The sequence below is a fragment of the Eumetopias jubatus genome, unplaced genomic scaffold (genome assembly GCF_037043125.1).
Source record: "Eumetopias jubatus isolate StellerSeaLion01/CBP00866 unplaced genomic scaffold, mEumJub1_p1.0 scaffold_12, whole genome shotgun sequence".
Classification (NCBI taxonomy): domain Eukaryota; kingdom Metazoa; phylum Chordata; class Mammalia; order Carnivora; family Otariidae; genus Eumetopias; species Eumetopias jubatus.
The window spans coordinates 33,156,027-33,173,605 of record NW_028274818.1 but is presented as its reverse complement, the minus strand read 5'-3'; the positions used below and the strand labels follow the sequence as shown (position 1 = coordinate 33,173,605).

Sequence of the window (17,579 nt, the reverse complement as noted above, 5' to 3'; positions counted from 1 at the left end):
ATCCCCATGGCTTTGTGCTTCGAGAATTCCCTTGGCAGGAAGCAGCCAGAAAGGCCTCCAAGGGGCACTGAAGGTTGAGAAGGTGATGGGCAGGAGAGCAGGAACAGAAACCATTCCCTGCATTACCACTCACGATTATCCTTCAGTCACGGCTCCTCCCTTCCAGACCTTGCATAGAGTTAGGTTTGTTTAACAACATTGGCTCTCTCTTCAATCTCTCTCCTTTTTTTTCCCCAGCTTCTAGGATTTTGTTAACATGAGTTTTTAAAAGCAAACGTCCCTACCAGTGTGGTGGTGAGGGTTGGGGAAGAGGGGAGGGGAGAAGAGGGGAAAGGAATTCTTCTCTACTAATAACAAAGTTGTACTAGCATGTTCTCCTTTTAAACCATTAGGAAAGTAATCCTTGTGGGGACATCAATTGGTTGAACGTTGGACTCTTGATTTCAGCTCAGGTCAGGATCTCAGAGTCCTGAGATCCAGCCCCCAGTCAGGTTAAGCAGGGAGTCTGCTGGAGATTCTCTCTCTCCTCCCCCTCTGCCACCCACCAACCCCCCACTATCATTCTCTTTCTCTCAAAAAAAATTTTTTTAAAAAGAAAAAAAATTAATCCTTGATTTGCTAGGGAAAATTTGTGGAGACTACAGAAAAAAGGAAGGAAAGAAAAGTGGTTACTCACAGGCATTCTCTCCAGGAATAACCCTGCTGTCTTTTTTTTTTCAACTTGGATCATCAAGAGAAAAATGTTTAGAAGGTGCACACCGTGACCCATATCCCTATGCCCCAACCCCCACAAGGGCCCTAACCTGAGCCCACTTTAGTCACTTTTACATTCATTCAACAAACACATCACCCTGTGATGTGCCAGGCACTGAGTTAGGTTCTGAGAATACAGAGGCAGACAACACAAACAGCGCTGGTCCCCCACAGACCTCTCAGTGGTAGAAGAGACAGGTCATTAGCCAGTCACGGCCACCACATCGCCCTTACCACCCAAGAGCTGACCTCTGTGCTAAGCACTTTTTTTTTTAAGATTTACTTATTTATTTATTTGAGAGAGAGAGAGAGAGAGAGAGAGAGAGAGCACGCATTGGGGGAGGGGCAGAGGGAGAGACGCTCAAACAGACTCCCTGCTGAGCGAGGAGCCACACTTGGAGCTCAATCCCACAACTCTGAGATTATGACCTAAGCCAAAACCAAGAGTCCAACACTTAAACAACTGAGCCACCCACGCACCCTTGTGCTAAACACTTTTAAGTATCATTATATTTGCTCTTTATAACCCTGTGAGGAGGTACTATTTTCAACCACATCACACAGATTGAGGGAACTTAGGTAAGAAGAGCTTGAATATTTGGACAAGGGCCATAGCATTAGTGAGGGAGAAGCTGGGGTCTGGACCCACAGAGTCTGACTCTGGAGTGGGGTGAAGATTAAGACAGTGCTGCCCTGGGAGACCCTGTGTGGTCAGAGAAGAGCTCCTGAGGAAGTGAGGTTTACCTGGAAACACAAGACAGAAGTACCGAATTCCATTCTTTCTTTCAGATCATCCACCAGACTCCAGCATCCCCCCTCAGGAGTCCCACCCTATCTTTGCCCCTAGCGTGGTTCTTCAAGACCCTACATCTGCCATTTCCACATCCCTTCTATCCTGGGGCAGTTCCCCATCAACCCTTCTCAAACTCCCTCAGCACTCAAGCTTCTTACCCAGGACCCTGCCCTGTCTCGTTCTCTCAGGGGCATCTTGGGAATTCCCCTTCTCCCCTCACCCCCAAAATTTTCAAGCTTAGCCCAGAACTCTGGTTTTCCCAGCACCAAATATTAATCACAGTTCAGGCCAAAACTGCCATGCTCAGGTTTCCCCAAATTCCTGGGAGGGTGGGGCAGGGACGTGATGAGGAAGAATCTGGGACTTTTTAACTCCTGGCCACCCCAGAAAGGCAGGGCAGGAATCAGGCCTGAGGAAACTTGAAGAACCTGGCATCTCCTCCAAATTAAGGTGCACACCAAGCCTTCTCCCTAAGTGTAATTGGCTTTCATTCCAGAGGGTCTGCTTTCCCTCCAGCCCAAATGACTCCGGGTTCAAAGGGCAAAGGGAAGGTGGATGCTGATCCCAGGGTGGCAGATACCAGAGAAGTCTGTCACTGCTCATGTCTGCCTTTCCTTAGCTCTGCCAGGCCTGGGAAAGCTCAGAAACACCTGGCAGGTGGCAAGCTTGCATCCACCTGCTGCAGTGGAAGCCAGTAGGACAGAGAGAAGCTGATGGCACTGGAGCAGGAACTGAGCTTTTGCCAAGAGAAAGACACACCCAGACTGTTAACCTTGAATACTTCCTCTTCCAGAGGATTCCTCTTTCGGGAATTCTAACCTCAGGGAACTCCCAGAGCCTGAGGAGGAGGAGGAGGAGCATGTGGGAAGGTACTGAAGTCACTCAAGGTCTCCTTCTAGGGGAAAGCCTAATGGGGGAGCAGAAAGAACTTTTGACAAGGTCAGCTCTTCCTCTGAAAGCTGCAGAAGTCATCAGAGTTGTGGCAGCAAACACTTACACAGTGCTTACTGTGTGTGAGGTGCTTCTCAGAAGAATGCTTGATAGACTTGAACTCATTTAATCTTGGGTCCAGGAGAACGTGCTCCACTGAGGCCTTTTACAGGTGCTGGGTCCTGCTGCTAATCTGGTATTTGGATAGCATTTTAATTTACAAAATCTGTTTTATCATCGCATCATTCATTGATTCAGCATACTGAGCATCTATGATATCCCACTGAGAACACAAGCTTCTTCTCTGAAAGCATGAAGAGTCTAGTGGGAAAGACAGGGAAATAAAAAGCACAATCCATTATAGAGGGATAAGTGCCTTAAGGGAGGGAAACACATGCTGTGGGAATATCGTGGAGAGTTACTTAATGTGAACTGAAGTGTGTGGGGGTGGGGGTTCTCAAAGGAGGCTTCCAGGTGTCAGGGACTCCTTGACTGAGTCTTCAAGGAAAAGGAAGAAAAGCCATGCTTATGGCAAGTCTGGGAAACACATGTTGGCGGACATGGGCAGAGTTTGGAAGTGAGGGGGAGAGGGGGGGCAGGAAAGCATGAGGCAAGACCATGAGATCCTCAGAGTTTACACTTCATGAGCTGTGTCAGGGGAGACTCGCTGTGCCCATCCCCAGTTGTCCTTCAAGCCACCCCAGCTAATGCCGTATAGAGTAACAGCAAAATGCTCTTGCCAAGCCATGCCCAAAATTGCAGATTCACGAGGAAGTAAATGATTATTGTTGTTTAACCACTGTTTTGAGAGTCTGGTTTTTTGGACAACGGATACTTAAAACAATCACTTCAGAGTTGGGGCATCAGAGGAGGAAGAGGAAACCTATGTGGGAAATGGCAAACATCAATACTAGGGGCTGATACCTTTTTTTTTTTTGAAGATTTATTTATCTGGGGTGCCTGGGTGGCTCAGTCGGTTAAGCATCTGCCTTCGGCTCAGGTCATGATCCCAGGGTCCAGGGATTGAGTCCCGCATTGGGCTCCCTGCTCAGCAGAAAGCCTGCTTCTCCCTCTCCCACTCCCCCTGCTTGTGTTCCCTCTCTTGCTGTGTCTCTCTCTGTCAAGTAAATAAGTAAAATCTTTTAAAAAAAGATTTTATTTAGTTAGTTTAGAGAGAGAGTGCACATGTGAGCAGGGTGAGGAGCAGAGGGAGAGAGAGAGAGAGGATCTCAAGCAGACTCCCAACTGAGCAGTGAGCTCGATACGGGGCTCGATCTCATGACCTCGAGAGGTGACCTGAGCCAAAATCAAGAGAGGGACGTTTAACCCACTGAGCGACCCGTATGGCCCATATAACCCATGGTCCCTAACCCATGAAGTATTAGGGCCCATATCTTGATCCTCCCAGGTACCATGTTTGGTTAGAAGCATATATTGTTTGAATGACATCTGCAAGCTAATCATATCAGCTAATTAATATTAGTATATGATTCTAGATGATGCTAAAGGGGCGTTAGGCTTGAACGACAGGGATATCCTCAGAATCTTGATATAAGAACAGGGACAGGGCAGGATGTTGGTACTTCAAAGAGTATAGACTGGTAAACTGAGGTCAGCCTAAAGGGGGATTTCTAATAGCTGGCCACAGTCTTCTACCTGGTCCCTTGACCTATTGATTTTTATCAATCACTTGGATAAAGTTTAGAAAGCCATGTTTATCAAAGTTGCTAAGGACATGGACCTTGGGAAGTTAGTGGGCATATGGAATGACAGAATGAGGATCGTAAAATATTTTGACAATCTGGAGTGATAAGTTTAATCCAACAAGATAAAATTTAGGAGGGATAAATGTAAGACTTTGTGGTTGGATCTAAAAAGAAAATCTTCACAGGTATAGAATGAAAAAGGTGTGGTCTAGCCACAGGATATATGAGAATAACCTAAGAGTTCAGTCTTCGGGTTTAGATAGATGTACACTTACATTTCAGCCACACTGCTTAGTAACTATGAGCTTTGGGAAATTATTTTCACCTCTCTGAGCTTTAGTCTTTCCTTGTAAGAACTGGAGGTAATTCATCTAAAGGGTAGTTTCTGGCACAAAGTAACTTCTCACTAAATGGCCAGCAAAAGATCTCAGTTATTTGTAAAGGTACTGATGAGACTGTGACAATCCCCAGTTCTCGACAGAATCTAGGAAAGAGGGGCGCCTGGGTGGCTCAGTTGTTAAGTGTCTGCCTTCAGCTCAGGTCATGATCCCAGGGTCCTGAGATCAAGCCCCATATTGGGCTCCCTGCTCAGCGGGGAGCCTCCTTCACCCTCTCCTGCTTCCCCGCTTGTGCTCTCTCTCTCTGCCAAATAAATAAATAAATAAATAACTATCTTTAAAAAAAAGGATCTAGGAAAGACCTGTCCAAGATAACTTTCTCTGATGGAAGAAATATTCTATAATCCATGCTGTCCAATATGATGGCCACTAGCCATATATGGCTACTAAGCACCTTAATGTGCCTATTGCAATGAGAAATGGAATTTTTACTTGTAATTATAATCAATTTAAATTTGACTGGCCACATGTGGCCAGTGGTTACCATATTGGACAGCCCTGGTCTAGATAATGTTAAGAAATGCTAACCTCTAAACCTAACTAGGATCTGGAAGGGACCATTTTCACTTGATTTCTTTGTCAACTTCTGAATTGATTGACTTTTTAAATTATAACTGAAGTGTACAACTTGGTAAGCTTTGCCATATGTATACACCCATGAAATCATCACCTCAGTCAAGATTGTGAACATATCCAGCACCCGCAACAGTTTTCTCCTGCTCCATCATAATCCTTCTCTCCTGCCCCTCTCACTCATGACCCCACTCCCCCCACTGCCCAGGCAACCACTAACCTGCTTTCTGACAGTATGAATTAGTTCGGGTTTCCCAATATATTATATAAATAGCATCACATAGTATATAATCTTTTTTTTTTGTCTGGCTTCTTTAACTCAATATAAGTCATCCACGAGATTCATTCATGGTGTTACACGTATGAAAAGTTCATTTCTTGTTATGGCTGAGCAGTATCCACTGTGGTTATACCACAATTTCTTTAGTCACTCACCTTCTAATGGACATTTGGGCTGTTTCCAATTTCAAACTATTGCAAATAAAGCTGCTGTGAACATTTGTGTAAAGTTTTTGTATGGACATAGACTTTCTTTTCTCTTGGGTAAATGACGTATGGTGAACTGGTTGGATCATGTTGTAGATATCAGTTTAGTTTTTAAAGAATTTTTGGGGAAGTATCTGTTCAAATCTTATGCTGTTTTTAAATTGAATTGTTTGTTTCTGTTCTTTTTTTTTTTTTTAATGTGAATCCTTTATTGTCCTGTAAGGTCATGGCATAAAACAAGATGGGATGCTTTACGAATTTGCGTGTCATCCTTGCACAAGGGCCATGCTAATCTTCTTTGCATCATTCCAATTTTAGTGTAGATTCTGCTGAAGTGAGTGCAAGTTGTTTCTTAATATCAAGTTTAATACAGAGTTTATATTTGCTGGATACAAGTCTTTTATTAGATATATGGTTTGCAAATATCTTCTTCCATTCTGTGACTGGTCTTTACATCCTCTTATTAACAGTGGCTTCTGAGAAGCAGAAGTTTTTAATTTTGGCAAAAATCCTATTTATCAACTTGTTCTTTTAATGGATGTGCTCTTGTCATTGTACCTATGGAATCTGCTTAAGCCAAAATCACCAAGACTTTCTCCCATGTTTTCTTCTAGAAGTTTTATAACTTTAAGTTGTATACTCAAATCTATGATCCATTTTTCTGTGTGATGTGCAGTAAGGATCAAAATTTATTTTTTAAAAATATGGACATCTAATTGTTGCAGCACCATTTACTGAAAAGACTATCCTTTCTTCACTAAATGCCTTTACATCTTTGTCAAAAATCAGTTATCCACATGTGTGCAGGCCCATTTCTAGACTCCCTATTATTTTTCCCTGACTTATTTATCTTTCCACACTGTCTTGATGACTACAGCTTTGTGATATGTCTTGAAATCAGAACACATTAGCCCTCCAAATTTATTCTTCTTTTTCAAAGCTCTTTTGGTTCTTCTCAGTTCTTTGAGTTTCTACATAAGTTTTAAAGATTTTTTTTTTTATTTGAGAGAGAATGAGAGATAGAGAGCACGAGAGGGAAGAGGGTCAGAGGGAGAAGCAGACTCCCTGCTGAGCAGGGAGCCCGATGTGGGACTCGATCCCGGGACTCCAGGATCATGACCTGAGCCGAAGGCAGTCGCTTAACCAACTGAGCCACCCAGGAGCCCTCTACATAAGTTTTAGAATAAGCTTGTCAATTTTTACAAAAAGTGTCTATTGGAATTTTTATTAATATTTATTGAATCTATAGGTCAATTTGGGGAAAATTGCTATATTGACAACACCGAGTCTTCTGAAGCACAAACAAGGTGCATCTCTCCATTTACTTGGGTCTTCTTTAATCTCTCAGCAATGTTTCCTAATTTTCACTGCACAGTTTTTCATATCCTTTATCAAAATTAAACTTACAGGGCCACCTGAGTTGCTCAGTTGGTTAAGCGACTGCCTTCGGCTCAGGTCATGATCCTGGAGTCCCATGATCAAGTCCCACATTGGACCCCCTGCTCGGTGGGGAGTCTGCTTCTCCCTCTGACCCTCCCCCCTCTCATGCTCTCTCTCTCTCAAATAAATAAATAAAATCTTTAAAAATAAATAAATAAATAAAATTTTAAAAGGTTAAACTTATATATTTCACATTTTTTATGCTATTGTAAATTGTAATTTTCAGCTTCAATTTCTGATTCTTCATTGCTGATATATAGAAACACAAATGATTTTTGTACATTTAGAAATGCAATTGTTTGTATATTAATCTTGTATTCTGTAGTGTTGCTTGACTCACTTACTAGTTCCAGGAGCCTTTTTGTAGATTCTATAAAATTGCCTATGTAGGAGGCAGAGCAAGATGGCGGAGGAGTAGGAGACCTGGATTTCGTCTGGTCTCAGGAGTTCAGCTGAATAGGGATCAAACCATTCTGAACACCTATGAACTCAACAGGAGATCGAAGAAGAGAGTAGCAACAACTCTCTGAACAGAGAAGCAACCACTTACTGGAAGGTAGGATGTGCGGAGAAGTGAATCCGAGGCGATATTCGGTAGGAGAGACGGCGGGGGAGGGGGCTTCTGTCGGCCGCTTCTGGCAAGTGATAGAGCCGCAGAGCACAATATCGGAACTTTAGAAGTTGGCTCCGCTGAGGGACGTCGCTCCAGTCGCTAAGCGGGACGTGGAAACCTCGCGGGACAGTGTGGTCTCAGGACCCTCGGGGTCACAGAAAGACCGGGGGTGCCTGAGTGCAGCAGAGCTCCCAGGGATTGGAGCGGGGAAGCCGGCTGCAGAGATGGAGCCGAGGCGTGGGCTCTCAGCTCGGGGTTGCCATAAACTGTGATCCGCGGCCCAGTTGGGCCACTGCTCCTCCAGCAGGGACCCAACAAGCAGCAGAGCTGGGGAGACTCCCCTTCCTCCCCCGGGAGGAGCGGCGCAGGAGCGCACTGCAGGGATCTGCTGGGTTTGGAGACTCCACACGGGGTCGGGTGCCAGAGATAGAAACGCTGGGTCACAGGCCGGGTGAGCACGGAGTGCGGAGGGAGACCGGGGAGACAGGAGTGATTGACTGCTTTTCTCTGGGGGCTCACTGAGGAGCGGGGCTCCGAGTTCTCGGCTCCTCCTGGCGGAGATTGGGAGGCCACCGTTTTCACTCTCATCCTCCAAAGCTGTACCAAGAGCTTGCAGGGAACAAAAGCTCGCGAGAGCAAACCCGAGCAGCTTGCTTAGCCCGGACTCACAAGGGCGGGGCAATTCCGCCTCGGGCAAAGACATTTGGGAACCATAGCAACAGGCCCCTCCCCCAGAGGATCAGCACGAACAGCCAGCAAGCCAAGACCAAGTTTACCGATCAAGGAGAACGGGAGAACTCCAGCACTAGGGGAATACTCACATAGAATTCATGGCTTTTTTACGATGATTCATTAGTTTTTCAAAGTTAATTTTTTTAACTGGTTATTTTTTTTGGAATTTTTCTTTTTCCCTTTTTCAACCAACATCTTATCAATCCCTTTTTTAAAAAAAAAATTTCTTTTTCATTTTTAGAGTCATATTCTATCCCTTCATAGTAGCTACCCTTATTTTTGGCATATATATATAAGTTGTTCTCTCTTTAAAATTTTGAGATACAGTTTCTTCTAACAGATCAAAATATACCCTAAATCTCTAGTATATGGCTTTGTTCTAGTCTCCGGCCTGATCACATTCTCTCCTTTTTTTTTTTTTTTAAATCTTCTTATTTCTTTTTTCAAACAACTTCTTATCAATTCCTTTTATGAAATCTTTTATAATTTTCATCTTTACAGTCATCTCTCATCCCTTCATTGTATCAACCCTTATTTTGTACATATATAAGTCTTTCTTTCTTTACAATTTTAGGAGGCACTATCTTCTAACAGACCAAAATACACCCAAAATCTAGTGTGTGGCACTGATCTATGCACCAGCCTGATCATATTTGATCAAATTCTGTTTTTCTTTTTTGTTTTGTTCTGTTTTTGTTTGTTTTTATCTTTTTCTTTTTCTTTTTTTTTTTTAATCTTTCTTTTTTCTTTCTTTCCCTTTCTTTTCCCCTGGTTTCAGGTCTTTTCTGATTTGTTTAGAGTATATTTTCTGGGGACGTTGTTAACCTGTTAGCATTTTGTTCTCTCATTCATCTATTCTCCTCTGGACAAAATGACAAGATGAAAGAAATCACCTCAGCAAAAAGAACAAGAGGTAGTACCGTCTGCCAGGGACCTACTCAATACGGACATTAGTACGATGTCGGACCTAGAGTTCAGAATCATGATTTTAAAGATACTAGCTGGGCTTGAAAAAAGCATGGAAGTTATTAGAGACACCCTTCCTGGAGAAATAAAAGAACAAAAATCTAACCAAATCAAAATCAAAAAGGCTATTAATGAGGTGCAATCAAAAATGGGGGCACTAGCTGCTAGGATAAATGAGGCAGAAGAGAGAATCGGTGATGTAGAAGACCAAATGATGGAAAATAAAGAAGCTGAGAAAAAGAGAGATAAAAAACTACTGGATCACGAGGGCAGAATTCGAGAGATAAGCAATACGATAAGATGAAACAACATTAGAATAATTGGGATCCCAGAAGAAGAAGAAAGAGAGAGGAGAGGCAGAAGGTATATTGGAGCAAATTATAGCAGAGAACTTCCCTAACGTGGGGAAGGAAACAGGCATCAAAATCCAGGAGGCACAGAGAACCCCTCTCAAAATCAATAAAAATAGGTCAACACCCCGACATCTAATAGTAAAACTTACGAGTCTTAGAGACAAAGAGAAAATCTTGAAAACAGCTCAGAAGAGATATGTAACCTATAAAGGTAGAAACATTAGATTGGCAACAGACCTATCCACAGAGACCTGGCAGGCCAGAAAGGACTGGCATGATATCTTCAGAGCACTAAACGAGAAAACTATGCAGCCAAGAATACTATATCCAGCTAGGCTGTCATTGAAAATTGAAGGAGAGATAAAAAGCTTCCAGGAGAAACAAAAACTAAAGGAATTTGCAAACATGAAACCAGCCCTCCAAGAAATATTGAAAGGGGTCCTCTAAGCAAAGAGAGAGCCTAAAAGCAGGATAGACCAGAAAGGAACACAGACAATATACAGTCACAGTCACCTTACAGGCAATACAATGGCACTAAATTCATATCTTTCAGTCACCTTACAGGCAATACAATGGCACTAAATTCATATCTTTCAATAGTTACTCTGAATGTAAATGGGCTAAATGCCCCAATCAAAAGACACAGGCTATCAGATTGGATTAAAAAAACAAGACCCATCGATATGCAGTCTGCAAGAGACTCATTTTAGACCCAAAGACAGCCCCACATTGAAAGTGAAGGAGTGGAAAACCATTTACCATGCTAATGGATACCAAAAGAAAGCTGGGGTGGCAATCCTTATATCAGACAAATTAGATTTTAAACCAAAGACTGTAATAAGAGATGAGGAAGGACACTATATCCTACTTAAAGGGTCTATCCACCAAGAAGATCTAACAATTGTAAATATCTATGCCCCTAACATGGGAGCAACCAATTATATAAGGCAATTAATAACAAAACCAAAGAAACACATTGACAACAATACAATAATAGTGGGGGACTTTAACACCCCCTGACTGAAATGGACAGATCATCTAAGCAAAAGATCAACAAGGAAATAAAGACTTTAAATGACACACTGGACCAAATGGACTTCACAGACATATTCAGAACATTCCATCCCAAAGCAACGGAATACACATTCTTCTCTAGTGCCCATGGAACATTCTCCAGAATTGATCACATCCTAGGTCACAAATCAGGTCTCAACCACTACCAAAAGATTGGGATTATTCCCTGCATATTTTCAGACCAAAATGCTTTGAAACTAGAACTTAATCACAAGAGGAAAGTCGGAAAGAACTCAAATACATGGAGGCTAAAGAACATCCTACTAAAGAATGAATGGGTCAATGAGGAAATTAAAAAAGAATTAAAAAAATTCATGGAAACCAATGAAAATGAAAACACAACTGTTCAAAATCTTTGGGATGCAGCAAAGGCAATCCTGAGAGGAAAGTCTATAGCAATACAAGCCTTTCTCAAGAAACAAGACAGGTCTCAAGTACACAACCTAACCCTACACCAAAGGAGCTAGAGAAAAAACAGCAGATAAAGCCTAAACCCAGCAGGAGAAGATAAATAATAAAGATCAGTGCAGAAATCAATGAAATAGAAACCAAAAGAACAGTAGAACAGATCAACAAAACTAGGAGCTGGTTCTTTGAAAGAATTAACAAGATTGATAAACCCCTGGCCAGACTTATCAAAAAGAAAAGAGAAATGACCCAAATCAACAAAATCGTGAATGAAAGAGGAGAGATCACAATCAACACCAAAGACATACAAACAATTATAAGAACATATTATGAGCAACTCTATGCCAGAAAATTAGATAACCTGGAAGAAATGGATGCATTCCTAGAGATGTATCAACTACCAAAATTGAACCAGGAAGAAATAGAAAACCTAAACAGGCCTATAACCACTAAGGAAATTGAAGCAGTCATCAAAAATCTCCCAACAAACAAAAGCCCAGGGCCAGATGGCTTCCCAGGGGAATTCTACCAAACATTTAAAGAAGAATTAATACCTATTCTCCTGAAACTGTTCCAAAAAATAGAAATGGAAGGAAAATTTCCAAACTCATTTTATGAGGCCAGCATTACCTTGATCCCAAAATCAGACAAAGACCCCATCAAAAAGGAGAATTACAGACCAATATCCTTGATGAACATGGATGCAAAATTCTCACCAAAATACTAGTCAATAGGATCCAACAGTACATTAAAAGGATTATTCCCCATGACCAAGTAGGATTTATCCCTGGGCTGCAAGGTTGGTTCAACATCCACAAATCAATCAATGTGGTACACTACATTAACAAAAGAAAGAACAAGAATCATATGATCCTCTCAATAGAAGCAGAAAAAGCATTTGACAAAGTACAGCATCCTTTCTTGATCAAAACTCTTCAGAGTATAGGGATAGAGGGTACATACCTCAATATCATCAAAGCCATCTATGAAAAACCTACAGCAAATATCATTCTCAATGGGGAAAAGCTGAGAGCTTTCCCCCTATGGTCAGGAATGCAGCAGGGATGTCCACTATCACCACTGCTATTCAACATAGTATTAGAAGTCCTAGCCACAGCCATCAGACAACAAAAAGAAATCAAAGGCATCCAAATCGGCAAAGGGGAGGTCAAACTCTCACTCTTTGCAGAGGATATGATACTTTATGTGGAAAACCCAAAAGACTCCACCCCAAAACTGCTAGAACTCGTACAGGAATTCAGTCAAGTAGCAGGATATAAAATCAATGCACAGAAATCAGTGGCATTCCTATACACCAACAACAAGACAGAAGAGAGACAAATCAAGGAGTCGATCCCATTTACAATTGCACCCAAAACCGTAAGATACCTAGGAATAAATTTAACCAAAGAGGCAAAGGATCTGTACTCAGAAAACTATAAAATACTCATGAAAGTAATTGAGGAAGACACAAAGAAATGGAAAAATGTTCCATGCTCATGGATTGGAAGAACAAACATTGGGAAGATGTCTATGCTACCTAGAGCAATCTACACATTCAATGCAATCCCCATCAAAATACCAACAGCTTTTTTCAAAGAAATGGAACAAATAATCCTAAAATTTGTATGGAACCAGAAGAGACCCCGAATAGCCAGAGGAATGTTGAAAAAGAAAAGCAAAGCTGGCGGCATCACAATTCCGGACTTCCAGCTCTATTACAAAGCTGTCATCATCAAGACAGTATGGTACTGGCACAAAAACAGACACATAGATCAGTGGAACAGAATCGAGGGCCCAGAAATGGACCCTCAACTCTATGGTCAACTAATCTTTGACAAAGCAGGAAAGAATGTCCAATGAAAAAAAGACAGTCTCTTCAACAAATGGTGTTGGGAAAATTGGACAGCCACATGCAGAAGAATGAAACTGGACCATTTCCTTACACCACACACAAAAATAGACTCCAAATGGTTGAAAGACCTAAACGTGAGACAGGAGTCCATCCAAATCCTAAAGGAGAACACAGGCAGCAAGCTCTTCGACCTCAGCCGCAGCAACTTCTTCCTAGAAACATCGCCAAAGGCAAGGGAAGCAAGGGCAAAAATGAACTATTGGGATTTCATCAAGATAAAAAGCACAGCAAAAGAAACAGTCCACAAAACCAAAAGACAACCGACAGAATGGGAGAAAATATTTGCAAATGACATATCAGGTAAAGGGCTAGTATCCAAAATCTATAAAGAGCTTATCAAACTTAACACCCAAAGAACAAATAATCCAATCAAGAAATGGGCAGACGACATGAACAGACATTTTTCCAAAGAAGACATCCAAATGGCCAACAGACACATGAAAAAGTGCTCAACATCGCTCAGCATCAGGGAAATCCAAATCAAAACCTCAATGAGATACCACCTCACACCAGTCAGAATGGCTAAAATTAACAAGTCAGGAAACGACAGATGTTGGCGGGGATCTGGAGAAAGGGGAACCCTCCTACACTGTTGGTGGCAATGCAAGCTGATGCAGTCCCTCTGGAAAACAGTATGGAGGTTCCTCAAAAAGTTCAAAATAAAGCTACCATATGATCCAGCAATTGTACTACTGGGTATTTACTACAAAGATACAAATGTAGGGATCCGACGGGGTACGTGCACCCCGATGTTTATAGCAACAATGTCCACAATAGCCAAACTGTGGAAAGAGCCAAGATGTCCACTGACAGATGAATGGATAAAGAAGTGGTATATATACACAATGGAATATTATGCAGCCATCAAAAGGAATGCGATCTTGCCATTTGCAACGACATGGATGGAATTGGAAGGTATTATGCTGAGTGAAATAAGTCAATCAGAGAAAGACATGTATCATATGACCTCACTGATATGAGGAATTCTTAATCTCAGGAAACAAACTGAGGGTTGCTGGAATAGTGGGGGTGTGGGAGGGATGGGGTGGCTGGGTGATAGACATTGGGGAGGGTATGTGCTATGGTGAGTGCTGTGAATTGTGCAAGACTGTGGAATCACAGATCTGTACCTCTGAGACAAATAATGCAATATATGTTAAGAAAAAAAGAAGAAGAAGAAGATAGCAGGTGGGGAAGAATGAAGGGGAGTAAATCGGAGGGGGAGACGAACCATGAGAGACGATGGACTCTGAAAAACAAACTGAGGGTTCTAGAGGGGAGGGGGGTGGGTGGATGGGTTAGCCTGGTGATGGGTATTAAAGAGGGCACGTTCTGCGTGGAGCACTGGGTGTTATGCACAAACAATGAATCATGGAACACTACATCAAAAACTAATGATGTAATGTATGGTGATTAACATAACAATAAAAAATTTTAAAAAACAGAATTGCCTATGTAGACTATGAATAAAGATAGTTTTACTTCTCCCTTTCCAATCTGGATGACTTTTATTTTATTTATTTTTTAATTTTTATTGTTATGTTAATCACCATACATTACATCATTAGTTTTTGATGTAGTGTTTCATGATTCATTGTTTGTGCATAAAACCCAGTGCTCCACGCAGAACGTGCCCTCCTTAATACCCATCACCAGGCTAACCCATCCTCCTACCCCCCTCCCCTCTAGAACCCTCAGTTTGTTTTTCAGAGTCCATCGTCTCTCATGGTTCGTCTCCCCCTCCTATTCCCCCCCTTCATTCTTCCCCTCCTGCTATCTTCTTCTTCTTTTTTTTTCTGAACATATATTGCATTATTTGTTTCAGAGGTACAGATCTGTGATTCCACAGTCTTGCACAATTCACAGCACTCACCATAGCACATACCCTCCCCAATGTCTATCACCTGGCCACCCCATCCCTCCCACCCACCCCCTACCACTCCAGCAACCCTCAGTTTGTTTCCTGAGATTAAGAATTCCTCATATCAGTGAGGTCATATGATACATGTCTTTCTCTGGTTGACTTATTTCACTCAGCATAATACCCTCCAGCTCCATCCATGTCGTTGCAAATGGCAAGATCTCATTCCTTTTGATGGCTGCATAATATTCCATTGTGTGTGTGTGTGTGTGTGTGTGTGTGTGTGTGTGTGTGTGTGTGTGTGTGTGTGTGTATCACATCTTCTTTATCCGTTCACCTGTCGATGGACATCTTGGCTCTTTCCACAGTTTGGCTATTGTGGACATTGCTGCTATAAACATCGGGGTCCATGTACCCCTTCGGATCCCTACATTTGTATCTTTGTGGTAAATACCCAGTAATGCAATTGCTGGATCATATGGTAGCTCTATTTTGAACTTTTTGAGGAACCTCCATACTGTTTTCCAGAGTGGTTGCACCAGCTTGCATTCCCACCGACAGTGTAAGAGGGTTTCCCTTTCTCCACTGGATGCCTTTTATTTTATTTATGTTTTTGCCTTATTGCAGTGGCTAGAATCTCAAATACAATGATAAATACAGGTGGTAATAATGAATATCCTTCTATTGTTTTTGACACTAGGGAGAAAGTATTCAGTCTTTTTTCATTAAGTATGATGTTCGCTATAGTTTTTTCATAGATGCCCTTAGCAGATTGAGGAAATTCTTTTCTAATATAGGCATTTAGCTCTATAAATTTCACCCTAAGTGTTGCTTTAGTAGTATTCTGCAAAGTCTGACATGTGGTGTTTCTATATTCATTCAGTTCAAAATACTTTCTAATTTCTCGTTTGATTTATTCTTTGATCCAAGGGTTTTTCTTTAGAGAAGTACATTATTTAGTTCCCAAATATTTAGGGATTCTTCAGATATCTTTTTCCTATTGAGTTCTAATTTAATTCCATTGTGGTCAGAAAACACATTTGTGTGTGTATGTGTGTGTATGTTTGTGTGTAATCTTCAACTTGCTTTTGACTAGTGTTAGCATGGTATATCTGTAGGCATTTTCTGCATTTTTTTTTTACATGTAACCTATTTGTGTATTTTAAGTATGTTCCCTGTGGACAGCATATACTTGGATCTCGTGTTTTGTTGTTTTTTATTTTTTTAATCCAAGCTGATGAGTTCTGCTTTTTAACTGGGGTGATTTACATTTCATGTGATTACTGATGGTTAGGCTAAGTCTATCTTCCAGCTATTTATTTTTTATTTGTACCATCTGTTTGTTAATGCTTTTCCCCTCTTTTCTGCCTTCTTCTTATTTCATTGAGTTTATTACTTTTATTCCATTGTATCCTCTTTGTTGCCTTACATGTAACTCTTTGTTTTGTTCTGTTGCGTTAATGGTTGCCCTAATGTTTAGTATACATCTTTGAGTCATTACAGTCTTCCTTCAAATCTGGTATTTGGTATCAGATACCACTTCCTTCAAATCTGGTATCTAGTATCAGATACCACTTCATGTAAAGTATAGAACTGTATAATAGCATATTTCCATTTCTCCCCTCCAAGTCCTTATGCTATTATTGCCATATTTTTCTTGCACTTATGTTATGAACTCCAAAATACATTATTGCTATTTTTATGGCAATAGATTTTATTTATTTATTTATTTGAGAGAGAGAGATGAGCAGAGGGAGGGACAGAGGCAGAGGCAGAAGCAGACTCCCTGCTGAGCAGGGAGCCAGACACAGGGCTTGATCCTAGGACCCCAGGATCATGACCTGAGCTGAAGGCAGACACTTAACTGACTGAGCCACCCAGGCTCCCCACATTTTTGTTATTTTTAAATAGTTAGTGTTTAAAGAGATTCTTTTTTTTTTTAAGATTTTATTTATTTATTTGAGAGAGAGAGAATGAGAGATAGAGAGCACGAGAGGGAAGAGGGTCAGAGGGAGAAGCAGACTCCCTGCTGAGCAGGGAGCCCGATGTGGGACTCGATCCCAGGACTCCAGCATCATGACCTGAGCCGAAGACAGTCGCTTAACCAACTGAGCCACCCAGGTGCCCTAAAGAGATTCTTAAAAGAAATAATCTGATACATTTATTTATGTAGTACCATTTCCAGTGCTCTTTGTTTCTTTGTATACATTCAGATTTTCACCTGGTATCATTTTTCTCCTGCCTAAAGGACTTTAACAGTTCTTGTAATGCAGGTCTTCTGCCAATGAATTCTTTCAACTTTTGTATGTCTGAAAACCTTCATTTTTGAGAGATATTTTCAGTGACTATAGAATTCTAGATTGACGCATTTTTTTTCTTTTAGTACTTTAGAGATAATGCTCCACTGTCTTCTTACTTGCATTCTTTCCTATCTGTTATCATCTTTATCCTTGTTCCTCTGTACCTAACATGTTTTTTGTCACCTGGCTGCTTCTAAGATAATATTTGATTATGATTTGCCTGGTGTCATTTTCTTGCTAAGACTATGTGTTCCATAGGATTATGCTATTCCAATTTT

General features: G+C 41.4%; 1 protein-coding gene and 1 non-coding gene across 7 annotated transcripts in view; both read right to left on the bottom strand.

Annotated features, from left to right (window-relative positions):
• The window catches only part of IL19 (interleukin 19), a 102,571-nt gene that overhangs the window by 29,787 nt on the left and 55,205 nt on the right, over window positions 1-17,579 (bottom strand). The window lies entirely within an intron of this gene.
• On the bottom strand, window positions 5,875-5,979 carry LOC114222045 (U6 spliceosomal RNA). The gene has a single exon (XR_003611857.1). It is a non-coding gene; the product is annotated as a U6 spliceosomal RNA (small nuclear RNA).